General features: G+C 40.4%; 1 pseudogene; it reads right to left on the bottom strand.

Moving 5' to 3' along the window:
• Positions 1 to 8608: 8608 nt before the first annotated feature.
• Positions 8609 to 9906, bottom strand: LOC121441621 (annotated as a pseudogene).
• Positions 9907 to 13006: the final 3100 nt, after the last annotated feature.

Below are 13006 nucleotides of genomic sequence, written 5' to 3' on the forward strand. Positions count from 1 at the left end.
TTTCTAATCATCTGTGTAGCGCCCCTAGGTGTGCTTACCGGGAAGATTCTGGCCTATGTCCATCCTGGGTCGGAGCTTCATCACATGCATCTGCCTGGGATCTGGGAGCATGGCGTCTCTCTGAGGCGACTGCTCCCGAGAGGAGAGCTGTGGAGTCTGAGCTCACTTCCTCTTCCTCCCAGCATTCTGTTCTGTTTACTCCCCCCACCTATCTTCTAACCAATGAGGGCCAAGCAGTTTCTTTTTATTTAACCAATGACCTTCCTCCATCATTTCCCCTTTTTCGGTTTAAACAAAAAAAAAAAGGCTTTAACTTTAACATAGCAAAATTACATATAACAAAACAGTTATCAAGTAAAAGTTACAATAATCTTTATCATAACAAAGGAAAACTATAACTATAATTAACTATTCTTAACTCCATCAAAGACTCCAGAAATATACAATACTACCTAAGCAAACAAGAAAAAAGCAACTTTTAAAACTCGAGAAATGACAGAGACATCTCACTTCCTGGACAGTCACCCAAAGTTCCTCTGTACCATTGGGGCATCCATCTTCAGCCTTCAGGCCCATGGTATCCAGCAGACATTTCCATAAATTAGGAAAATTCGAAGTCAGTTCAGTCACTATCTGTTGTGTCTTGCAAATGTCTCGCAGACTCTTTCATGAATCAGGAACCCCAAAAGATCATTGTAGTAATAAGGGCGGCGGGGCTACATCCCCAGCACCCCGGCAGCCTGGCTAGCTTATGCTCTGAAATAACAACATACAAACTGTATTCATTTAAACACTGCTTGGCCCTTTAGCTCTAACCCTTACAGGCTAATTCTCACATCCCGATAAACCCATCTCTAATAATCTGTGAGTACTGGTCTTACCGGGAAAGGTTCAGCATGTCTAACCTGGCGGCTTGCTTCATCGTGTGCGTCTGCCGAGGAGAACGGAACATGGCATCTCTCTGAGGCGTCTGCTCCCAAGAGGAGAGCTGTGGAGTCTGAGCTCACTTCCTCTTCCTCCCAGCGTTCTGTTCTGTTTATTCCTCCCACCTATCTCTAACCAATGAGAGCCAAGCAGTTTCTTTGTATTTAACCAATGACCTTCCTCCATCAGGTCATCTCACCTTAGGCAAGTTCAGTAGTCCTCTCTCTGTGGGTTCTCTGTGTCCAGTTTATGCAATAGTCCAGGCAAGAGCAGTTTCTTGACCAAATGGCTATCAAACTCCATAATGAGCCTCTTCGATGCCCATCTTCCTCTTGAAGTGGTGTTGCGGGAGGTCCTCCCAGTCCTCCAGCCTATAGCTGCTGAGATACCAGCCCATTGGGGCGTGGTCTCTCTTCCTTTAAAAAAGTGGCCACTTCCCTCCTCTCTCTCTTCACTTCCTGCTCCACCAGCGACTAGACTCCCTTCCTGGTTGTGTAGAGGGCTGTTGCCTGGGACAGTGATCTGTAAGTTTTTTCCCCTTTAAATAAATACCACCCTATTAATCATAATTTCAAACTGGTGTGGCATTGTTTGTGACTTACGCCTTCATATTTGTTTATTGATGTGTCTTTTTGGCTCATGCATTTTCCAAAGGCTGAAACAAGCATTCCAAAAACAGATACAACAGGTACATGGCACTTTGAGTACATTATGTTAGGTTCGACACATCTCACTCCAAGTATGAACTCTCAATTTGAGGGTATCCAGGCCGAAACTCCTTATAGTGGTTGCCCTGACCCGTACTCTCTCAGCAGTGGGCTATTCTGGCCTGGTGACCATGGTTGAGGGTGAGATATAAAACAAAAAGTGGAGATTTGGAGCCAATATTGTCTCAGAGCCTGTACCTCAAGGCCTGTAGGACAGAAAAAAAGCCTGGCCTGAGTTCAGGGTCTATGCTTCGAGGCCTGTAGGACATAGAAAAGCCTGGCTTGAGTTTGAGTGAGGATGAGATAGCAAACCTAGGTAGATGTCTCTCTAGCCAAAAAGAGGGTTTGGCTACCTCTCGTTGGCTGGAGGTACCCCCCATATCACAGGATGTCACTTAACATATATAAGCTGATGCTCACAGTAATAAACTGAGTTCCTGCTTTGACTTGAATCCCTGTTCCATCTGATTGCCCTATATCATGGAGTTGTGGAATGGGTGTCCTGCATTGTGGGGATGAGAACTGGCAGACAGTGCACTTACCTTTCCCTGGGTAATAAGGAGGCTCAGAAAGGCTAGCACAAGAATTTAGCAATCTCTCCAGCACCATAATTAACCTTTTTCATCCTGTTAAATATGTTTGTTGTACCCATTCCTTTTTCCTTTGCACTAAGGTTTCCTATGAAATGATACCTGTGGCACTCTTCCCCCCAAATTTATGGGTATTAATTCTTGTCCCCTTCAAGACATTGTTTAAATGCCACTTTATCAGTAATAAACATCCTTAACCTCCAAATTTTTCTTACCCGGACCTCCCAAATCCTGTTAATGTGTCTATATCTAAGCACTTATCTACTTTTGGTGTAAATAAATCTTTATTTTATTAAAGGTTAATATTTACAGATAAGTTACAAAGGCAAGACACAGAGTTCTCAGCCATCCTACACCCAGTTTTTTCTATCATTAATATCCAACATCTGTTTCAACTAAGGATTAAACATCACTATTAAATAAACTTCATATTTGTTTGTAGTGCATTAATTTGTTCTGATGTCCTTTGTTTATACAGAAATATTATCTAGGGTGTAAGGTTGCATTCCATAATGTCTCTTTAGCTTCCTCAAGTTTATTATGTTTGCTTATGCTATATTTTTTGATTTTGACAGTTTTGAGAAATGTTTTTCAAATATTTTGTGAAACATTGTTATTTGTTTGATATGCACTTTAGGACGAAAAACCATAGAGGTTGATTTCCTTTTTATTAAGATGTATACCTGAGAGGAATGTAATATTGACATACTACATCACTATTGATGCCGATCTTAATCAAAGGCATAGAAGTAGAATGTGTAAAGTTTCTCCAAGGCTAAGAACATTTTTTTTTCTCTTTTCTCATCTGGTACATGTCTGGAATAAATATGTCATAGAATATTAGTTTGTGATGTGTTATATTTGTTTATACTGTGAAAAATTGTTTAATTATGCAAAGATGGGTTACATTCTTTTATGTTGCATTTATTTAATTCTGTGAAGCTGTGTTACTCTTTGCCTTTCTAAAACAACTGATTGATCTAATAAAGCTGAATGACCAATAGCAAGGCAAAGAAGTAATAGGCAGTGTTGGCAGACAGAGAGGAGAAATCTAAGAATAGATGAAGGAATGAGAAAAAGAGAAGAGAAGGATGCAAGGGGCCAACCACGTAGCTACACAGCCAGCCTTGGAGCAAGAAGAAAGGTGTATAAAATAGAGAAAGACAAAAGCCCAGAAGCAAAAGGTAGACAAAATAATTTAAGAAAAGTTGTATAGAAATAAGTCAACCTAAGACCTGACATTTATAAGTCATTTATAAGACTCCATGTGAATTTATTTGGGAGCTGTGTTGTGGACCCTCCAAAAGAGTAAAAAAATATCAACTACAGAAGTCTCTCTATACAACACTAACTTAAGTTTCTTGAAGTTAAGTTTTACCCCCTTATAGGCAGACTAGTTACGTAAATTATTTAGAAATCTAAATGGGAAATCTGTATATATCTCTTATTAATTCATCATTTGGATATTTATTTTTATCAATGTGTTCTTATAGATCCTTATTTTGTGATTTGGTAAAAGAACAGCACTATTTCATTATTTTATTGTTCAAGTTCTTTTGGGTTTGCCATTGGCAATTCTTGTTTAGCTATGTGATTATATATTTACCTCTTTTTTATTCCCTATAGAAGAGATTGGGTTTCCTGGTTGTTTTATTTATCTTTCACTACTAATACTTTGTTATGCCTATGAGAGTTTCATAGTCAACTTTCAAAATTACTGTTTCAGTTTTGTAAGGAAAGGTTGTTTAAGATTTAAATTTTAGAAACTTACAGTTTTATTTCTAAATAAATTTCATTAACTGTTATACCATTCACTGCAATTATGACATGAATTTTATTTATTATATAAATAAAGTCGGGAAACTGATTTGTTAGAAACATTGAGTTTTTAGATCCAAAACCACAAAATACATATCTTTTTTCTTTAATTTCCCTGTGATTTAAAAACAAAAGTTATCAGTATTTTATATTTGACATATTTTATTTGATATTATATCAACATACTTTACTTTTTGTTGTTGTTATAAATGATATATTATGTTTTATTTATTAAGTTCTATTTTTTATTTAACAGAATTATAAGTGTTATAAGTCTCCCTTGTAACTTGTACCACTTTTGAGTTCCATGTTAGTTTTAGAAATTTGCTGCTTGATTGGTTAATTCCTTCTTTGTATATTCTTTTTAGTTATTTCATAACCATTCATCTCATCAGTAAATAAAAGTAATTAGGATCTCTTCCTTCATGTCACATTTATACAACTTCTTTCTTTCTCTTGACTTTGATACAAAATATGGTTGTTTTAAAAAAATCCAAGAAAATTTAAAGAAAACAGAGGTAGGCCATGGATCTGGATTGAACACTCAATATTGCTAAAATATCAATTCACTGCAACTTCATCCACACAATCAATAAAATCCACATCAAAATGTCAGTAAATCATTTTGCAGATACTGGCAAGAGAATACTTAGCATTAGTTAGCATTTCCAATACATTTGTATAAGAATGGGTCCTTAGTCACTGTTGTATTGCTGTGAAGTGACATGACCAATGTAATTCTTATAAAAGGAAGCAGTTGACTGGCTGCGTTGCTTACATCTTTAGAAGTATAGTCCATTATGAACATGACAGTAGCATAGCAGCAAACATGGATGTCCTGGCAATCATGATGGTGGAGAAATAGTTAACAGCTACTTTATGATTGGCAAACAGAGAAAGAATCATTGTGCCAGGTATGTGCTTTTGAAACATCAACGTCCACCCCAGAGACACATTTATTCTAACAAGGCCACAGATCCTAGTCTTTCTAATCCTTGCAATGGTTCCACTCCCTGATATAAAAATATATGTTTAGGAATATACTAAGAATTCAAATATGTGAACCTATGGGAGGGAACATTCTTATTCAAACCACCACAAGTTAAATCTCATACCTCATCTGAAAATCAAAGTATTTAGTTTATTTTTGTAATTTAACACAATGTTAGCTCTAAGTTGTTTAAGACCTACTTTTTATCATTTTAAGTGTGTGTTGGTGCAGAGCAGTGGTGACTCACCCTTTTAATACCAGAACTCTGGAGGCAGAGGCAGGCAGATCTCTATAAGTTTGAGTCCACCCTGGTCTACAGAGAGAATTCCAGGATAACCAGGGTTACACAGAGAAACCCTGCCACAAAGGAAAAGAGAGAGGAGAGAGGAGAGAGAGAGAGAGAGAGAGAGAGAGAGAGAGAGAGAGAGAGAGAGAGAGAGATATGTGTGAGATCTCACTGAACTTGAATCTCAACAACTGTCTAGACCAGTAGTTCTCAGCCTTCATAATGATGCAAGCATTTAAAACAGTTCCTCATGTTGTGGTGACCCCCAACTATAAAAGTACTTTTATTGCTGTTTTAAAATTTTACCCTTACTACTGACATAAATTATGATTTAAATAGTTTTTTGATATAGATGTTTAATAAATGGTTCATAACTCACAAATTGACAACCTCTGGTGTAGTCTGACCTGTCAGTGAGTTCCAGGTATCCTTTTCTGTAACCTTCCCCTAGCATTGGGATTACAAGCATGTGATGTTGTCTGCTTTTTATCTTGAGGACTGGAAATTCAACTCAGATCCTCTTACTTGTTCAGTAAGCAATTCTACACTAAGCTATCTCTCTAGCCTGAAAGATGTTCTTTTTTCTGGTTATTATTATTATTATTACTATTATTTTGCATACTGACCCCAGTTACCTTTCTTTCATCTCCTCCCAAGCCCTTTCCCCCTTCTACTCTGAACACCCCCCACTTCTAATTCTCCATTTCTATTTAGAAAAGGGCAAGCCTTCCATGTGTATCAACAAAACATGGCATATTGAGTTTCAATAAAACTAAGCAACTTCCTTTTTATTAACACTGAACAAGGCAAATCAATGTGAGTAAGAGGTTCCCATAAGCCAGCGAAAGTGCCAGAGATGGTGATGGCCACATCAGGCTTTATATTCCCTACTGCTTGAAATCTTAGCTAGAGTCACCCTTGTAGTTCCTGGGAGTTTCCATTGCAATAGGTTTCTACCTCACCCTGAAATGCCCTCCCATTATTTTTGTGGCCTGTCTTTCAGTACTCTCCCCATTAACCCTCACCACAAGATAATTGCTGTTCCATCCCCACTTGGCCATAATTCAACCACAAAAAATGATTATATTTCCCTTCCCATTGCTATCCAAACATCCCCACTTAAGCTGCCCTTGCTACTTAGCTTCCCTGGATCTGTGGATTGGAACATGGCTATCCTTTACTTTATAGATAATATGTGCTTATGACTGAGTGCATCCCATATTTGTCTGTCTGGGCCTCTATTACCTCACTGAGGATATTTCTTTCTAGCTCCATGATTTCCTTGGAAATTTCATGATTTCATTGTTTTTAACAGCTGAGTAAAAGTTCATGTGTAAATGTACCAAATTTTATTTATCCATTAAAGGCTGATGCGCACCTAGGTGTTTCCAGTTTATAGATATTATGAATAAAGTTGCTCAAGTTGTCAAGTCTCCTTATGGGATGATGGAGCATCTTTTGGGTGTATGCCCAAAAGTGGTATTAGTTGATCGAGCAGTAGATTGGTTCTCAAATTTCTGAGGAACCACCATATTGAATTTTGAAGTAGTTGTACAAACTTACACTCACTCCAGCAGTGGAGGAATTTTTATTTTGCTGCACATCCTCTCCATCATGAGCAGTCACTTGCATGTTTAATTTTAGACATTCTGACTGGTGTATGATGGAATCTCAGATTCGTTACATATTTTGGAAATTGGCACTCTGTCAGATGTGAAGATCGTGAAACTCTTTTCCAATTATATAGGATGCTGCTTTGTCCTTTTGATTGTGTTCTTTGCTTTACCGATACTCTTAATTTCATGAGATCCAATTTATTAATAGTCAATATTAATGTATGCTCTATTTGTCTCCTGTTCATGAAGCAGAGTGCCAATGTGTTCAAGGCTATTTCCCACTTTCTATTCTATCATGTTCTATGTATCTAGATTTATGTTGAGGTCTTTTGTAGTTAATGCAGGCTTGTTGTTGCTGACTGTGATATGAGCCTTGTTTCCCAGGGGGTAGGGGATGAGAAAATGTCGAGGCAACAACACAGACTCTGAGATATTTCAAAGCAAGTACAGTCTGTTGGGGTGGATTTATCATCCTTGTCAAGTTTGGCATTGAATAAGGCATTGATGGAAGCTGTAAGGATAGAAATGAGCCTGTTTTGTGTTTCAATATCATGGGTGGCTAAGACCCACTTATGAATATCTTCATCTATAAGAGGTGCAATGGCATTATCGGTGATGGTATTGAGCCCCTCCCAGGTTAGCTGTTTAATAAGGATATCTTTGGGAGGGCCAGATGGGGTACACATTTTAACAATGTTGGTGACACAGGTCAAATATTCAGGAAATGGTTCTGCTGCCTGTTGGACAAGATTGTGGAAACAATGTCCTGGGGTGTACAGTTTGAGGGCCTTGAAGTCTAGATCAGACACTTGTAGGAAATAGGCATGCAGGCCAATCATGGATTGTGATACAGAATCAGTGTATTGTCCATGGCCAATAAGCATGTCTAGGGTGACATTAAGTCCAAATTGCAAATTTGCACGGGTTTGGGTATCTACTGCATCATTATAAACATAGAATCACTGGAGGAAAACTGAGGGGTCAAGGACTGCCTTCAACATGGAGTACCAGTCCTAATGGGTTTAAAGCTGCGTGGCCCATTGTCTGAGTACTTGCTCAAAATAACTAGAATCAGGGCAGCACCAATCACTCTTGCACACCGTGGTATGGCTCCCAGGCTGCTCCTGGCCCTGCTGCAACTAGAAGGGCACATTTCTGACAAAGGCAACATCATTGGAGCCTCCAGACTCCACAGTGATGGGATGCACTCAGAAGTGCTCAAGCATATTGAAAATGGACTGTATCCACAGATGTTGGACCTGGCAGTGACCCTCCTCATTCACTGACAAACACAGATGCTTGGTCCTGCCATGGAAGTTGAAAGTGAGGACATATTCACCATATATTTTCTCACTCTTACCTACCAGGAAGTCACCATGGGAGTCAGTGCTTCCTTCCAGCCTTGGGTCGACAAAGCATGCCATGGAAATGGGGATATCTTGAGAGGCATTGATCCCCCTCAACACCCCCTGACTCTCCTGGAACAGGAATGTCCTTGTGGCTGCTTCTGGAGTATCCATGGGAGGGTAGGGGGCTGAGCGGAGATTAACTGTCCCTTACATAATGGGAATGCGATGGGGCAATTCTAGGGGAATCAGTTCCATTGAGTCAACGTGGGAGGCAGAACTAGGGGAGAAGGATGCTGAAGGCCAGTCAGAAGGGCCCCCATAAGCCTCCTATGACAGGTGATCATTACTTTCTTTGGATCTCAGCAGAAGATCCTGGTTGAGAAGACTCCCTGAATGATTCAGGCAGGGGAAAATCAGACTGTCTGTGTTATCCTTTGTGAGGAAGGAGGTCCCAGGGGTCAGGCAAAGGGTCATAGGATATGGGGCTGATAACAGGGAAGGGTCCTGGGCTTAGGCGCTTCTGGATGTCAGGCAACCAGGCCTTCACATGAAGTGCATCAGGTGTCTCCAGAATGTTCTCTGAAGGGCCTTCTAATTTTACTACAAATGTGTTCTCATTGTCAGGCATCTCTAGGTCTATGGCTGTGTGGACATCAGTGATAGTAGAACAGGGAATGTTGAGTTTGGCCTGAGATGCCTTGGTTGATATGAAAAACTCTAAGTGACTTCTGCCTCCTCCTCTTTCACTTAAGAGCAGTAGGTGACACTTCTGTCACTGAGGCTGCCCCCTTCCCCCTAAGGTTAGCTCAGTCATCTCTCCTCCATGACCCACTTTTGCTGGGTCAGGGTCAGCTTCTTCAGCCCCCACAAAACTGAGCATCTATTCTCTCTGTCCTATTCCTGCTCTGTTTTTCAAGGATCCTCCTCTATGACTCAGTCTCAGCCTCTCAGAGTGGTGAGTTCATCTCTCTCCCCAGGGGATGTACCATCATTAGCCAATCCCCTACCAATTGTTCCAGCATGACCAGAGGAGTTGGAGTTGCTGTTTCCACCTAGGACTGGAGGGCCTGGTTTGATCTCCAGAAGTCTAGCTGGGGTGGAAGTATCAATGACCCCCTTGACATTACAGGATACCTCTTACAGTACTTCTGACTGAGAAACCCATTTAATGGATGGAAAAGTATTTCTTGAGCTTTGACTTTGAGGATTATGTAGAGGTGGAAGAGACTGAAGAAGAAAAAGGGCCAGCTAGGTCCTCAGAAGATAGAGATGGGTCCAACCCAGTCAGGGCTCCACCCACACTGCAGATGTCAAGGTACAAGTCATATGGTGATGCAATCTCCACACCAGGGCTCAATGGGGCCAAAAAAGTTGGGAAGAACATGGTGGCCTGGGCCACCTCAGCTTCAAAGTGCTGTAGAAAAAGCTCAGCAAAACATCCAGAAAAGGCAGCTTCTGCTCTAGTCTCTGTATATTTTGGGTGGGAGGTGAGGTAATGGGCAAGATCCAGGGCAGCATCCCTCTCAAGGTGCTCACAGAACTCTTGGCAACTTGGGGGAGAGGGTGGTAGCAGCACTAGCAGAGAATGGAAGGCTCCATTCCTCCTTGGAAGGGACACCATTCATGATGAGCCCCATTAAAAGCCTGTGAGGAGCAGAAGCAAAGAAGAAAGCAGTCAGAAGACATGGGGTGAGCAGCAACAAATTAATCGCAAGACCCCATACTCAGCTCCAGGGACAAGCTAGTGGAAGTAGTTTCAATCTAAGGAGAATGTTGCAATCTCAAACGGGAAAAGAGACTCACCCACAGTTGAACAGCTAAAGCCTTTTTGTGAATTAAGAGAATGGCCACCACACTAATGGCTCTTAACTGATAATCTTGTAATTGGATTAATTAAGAGAGACTAGGAGAGGACGTCCAACATTTCACACTCCATAAAGTAGTCAGACTCCCAGTAAAGCAAGGGAGCCTTCAGACAATCCCAGAGAGTGGCTTCAGAAATAAGTCAACAGTCACTCTTAGGATGTGAGGGTGTCTGTGTGAGGACAAGGACAGAAGATAAAGGGAAAGTAGTGTTTGTGGACTGAGTGTGCTGCTGAAGTGAGGAACTTCTATGGTTTGCTAGGCCACAGCCATATGCTCATACAGTGTCTCCAGGTGAAAAAGATATGTCAGAGAGTCCTTTATTGGTTCTAACTCCTGGGTGGTAATCCCTTATGTGCAGGTACCTGCATGAACTGAGTCATGATGGAGAGTTCCTAACTAGGAAGACAAACATGGGAAACAAAAGGAAATGTAGGGATAGGAAAGAAAACCCCAAGTCACCAAGATTTTAGGAAAAGAAAACAGGGGTCAACTCACCAAAAACACCCAAAGGGGGTGAACTCAAAATGCTGGCAGAGAGTTAGGATGGGGACATGCAGCCAGGCCAGCAAGCAAGCAAGAAAAAATGCCCAAAAGAGAGTAAGGAGGGCAGAAAAAGCTGGTAAAAAAAGGACCATCCATGTCTGTTGTTATTTGTAGTTTTACAGGATTATTGTTGTTGCCTGTTGTGCGATCCCTATTTCCTAGGGGGCAAGGTGTGAGAAGACAAGGAGCCAATGATACAGACTCCTAGAGATTCCAATAGAAAAACTCTTTATTGTAAACAGGTTGGTTTTTTTTGGGGGGGGGGGTTAGGGAAATTAGGCTGCCACAATTTGGTCATTTTGAAATTGGAAGTAATGGCTGGTGCATTGTGATCAACTAGTGGTGCAGGAGAATTGTCTGTATTCTGTCAATCATATTTTAAATAAACGCTGATTGGCCAAGCAGGAAGTATAGGCAGGAAAACCAGACAGGAAGTAGAAATTATGTAATGAAAACAGGAGAATTCTTGGAAGGAGGAAGTTGATTCCTCCCACTCCTGTCCAATCCACCGAAGCAGCAGGATGTTATCTGCTTCACTGAAAAAAGGTACTGAGCCACATGGCTAACAGATCAGAAAAAATGGGTTAATAAAGATGTGAGGGTTAACCAGTGAGAGGCTAGAGCTAATGGGCCAATCAGCTTATAACTTATGGTGACTTATGTGTGATTTTCTTTGGGACTAAACGGCTGGGGGGCCGGGCAGAACAGAAACCACAACAAACAGTACCATCCATGTTACAGAATGGCTCCCAATGTGGATAACTACATCCACAGAAAGCCTGAAAAAGCTTAAAAAAGACTAGAGTAAAACATTTCAGTTCTCAGCGGCAGCAGAAAAAAAGCTAGCCTGTTTTTAAATGCAGGCTTTCTGAGCTTTCCTGCCAGGGAAAATTCTGACTCTTTCAAGCAGCCAGTCCAGACTATGGAGCTATGGACACAATGTTGCAGCTTGCTTCCTGGCAAGGACCTTGAAATGCCATAGGAGCTTTTCAGTGTTGTTTACACACTGTTGCAGCTTGCTTCCTGGCAAGGACCTTAAAATACCATAGAGTTGTGGCAAAAAACTTCTCCATATTCTTTAGCAAATTAAAGACCCATGTGGTCAGAAAAAGAGAGATATACAGTAAAGAAAGATTCAAAGAGGAAAAAACCCTCTAAATATTTTACAGTGTGTTAAAAATATATACAGGCTAAAGATTAAAGTTCTCAAAAAAAAAAGAAAGAAAGAAAGAAACAGAGTAGCCTGGGAGGCAGAGACAGAAGGATCTCTGTGAGTTCAAAGATAGCCTGATTTACAGAGGTAGTTCCAGGACAAAGATATACAAAGAACCTGGCCTGGTCTACAAGAGCTAGTTCCAGGACAGGAACCAAAAGCTACGGAGAAACCTTGTCTTGAAAAAACCCCCAAAAAAGAAAAAAAAACAAAAACAAAAACAAAAACAAAGAACCTGTGTCAAAAAGTAAAAGTAAAAATAAAAGAAATAGAGGTTAAAATAAAGCCACGTAAGGATGGAAAATACACAGAGAATCTTGATACTGTATGCTATTATGCTCTCTTTAAATTGTTTAAATGCTGAAGAAGGAGCAACAGCTGCTAAAAAATATTTGCTTATAAATGCTGCAGAATTAATCCAAGACAGGTATTTTAAAAATACCTTGGCTTCAAAATTGAAGTCAAAAGGTATGTTACTTTGGAGAAGAGATTTTGCTTTTGTTTCCACAGAAAATGAGAGGCTGTGGATTTATTCAGAGTCAAGAAATATCAACTTTGATCAAGAAAGACCACCTGAGAAGTCTCCAGCAGAAATAGATGGCCCAGATGTCTGAGTTCTTCATCCAGAACAGGTTCAAGACTGATGCCTGAGATGATCAAGACTCACAGGATACCTTAGTCAGGACTTGATCATAACTCTAAATTTTCTTTAGGTCCCCATAATATTATCAGCACCCCCAAACAGCTGGAAGTAACCTGGAATACTACACCCACAGTCCCCCCAAAAATGAACTATAGATATTTTCCTTTTTTTTAAGAGGAGGAAGTGGTGCAGGAGAATTATCTGTATTCTGTCAATCATATTTTAAATAAACGCTTATTGGCCAAGCAGGAAGTATAGGCGGGAAAACCAGACAGGAAGTAGAAATGATATAATGTGAACATAAGAATTCTGGGAAGGAGGAAGTTGATTCCTTCCACTCCTGCCCAGATCACCGAAGCAGCAGGATGTTATCTGCCTCACTGAAAAATGGTACTGAGCCTCATGGCTAACATAGATCAGAAAAATGGGTTAATCAAGATGTGAGAGTTAGCCAGTGAGA

The sequence above is a fragment of the Microtus oregoni genome, unplaced genomic scaffold (genome assembly GCF_018167655.1).
Source record: "Microtus oregoni isolate MIOR12 unplaced genomic scaffold, Mior012 000079F_ref0000094, whole genome shotgun sequence".
NCBI classification, from domain to species: domain Eukaryota; kingdom Metazoa; phylum Chordata; class Mammalia; order Rodentia; family Cricetidae; genus Microtus; species Microtus oregoni.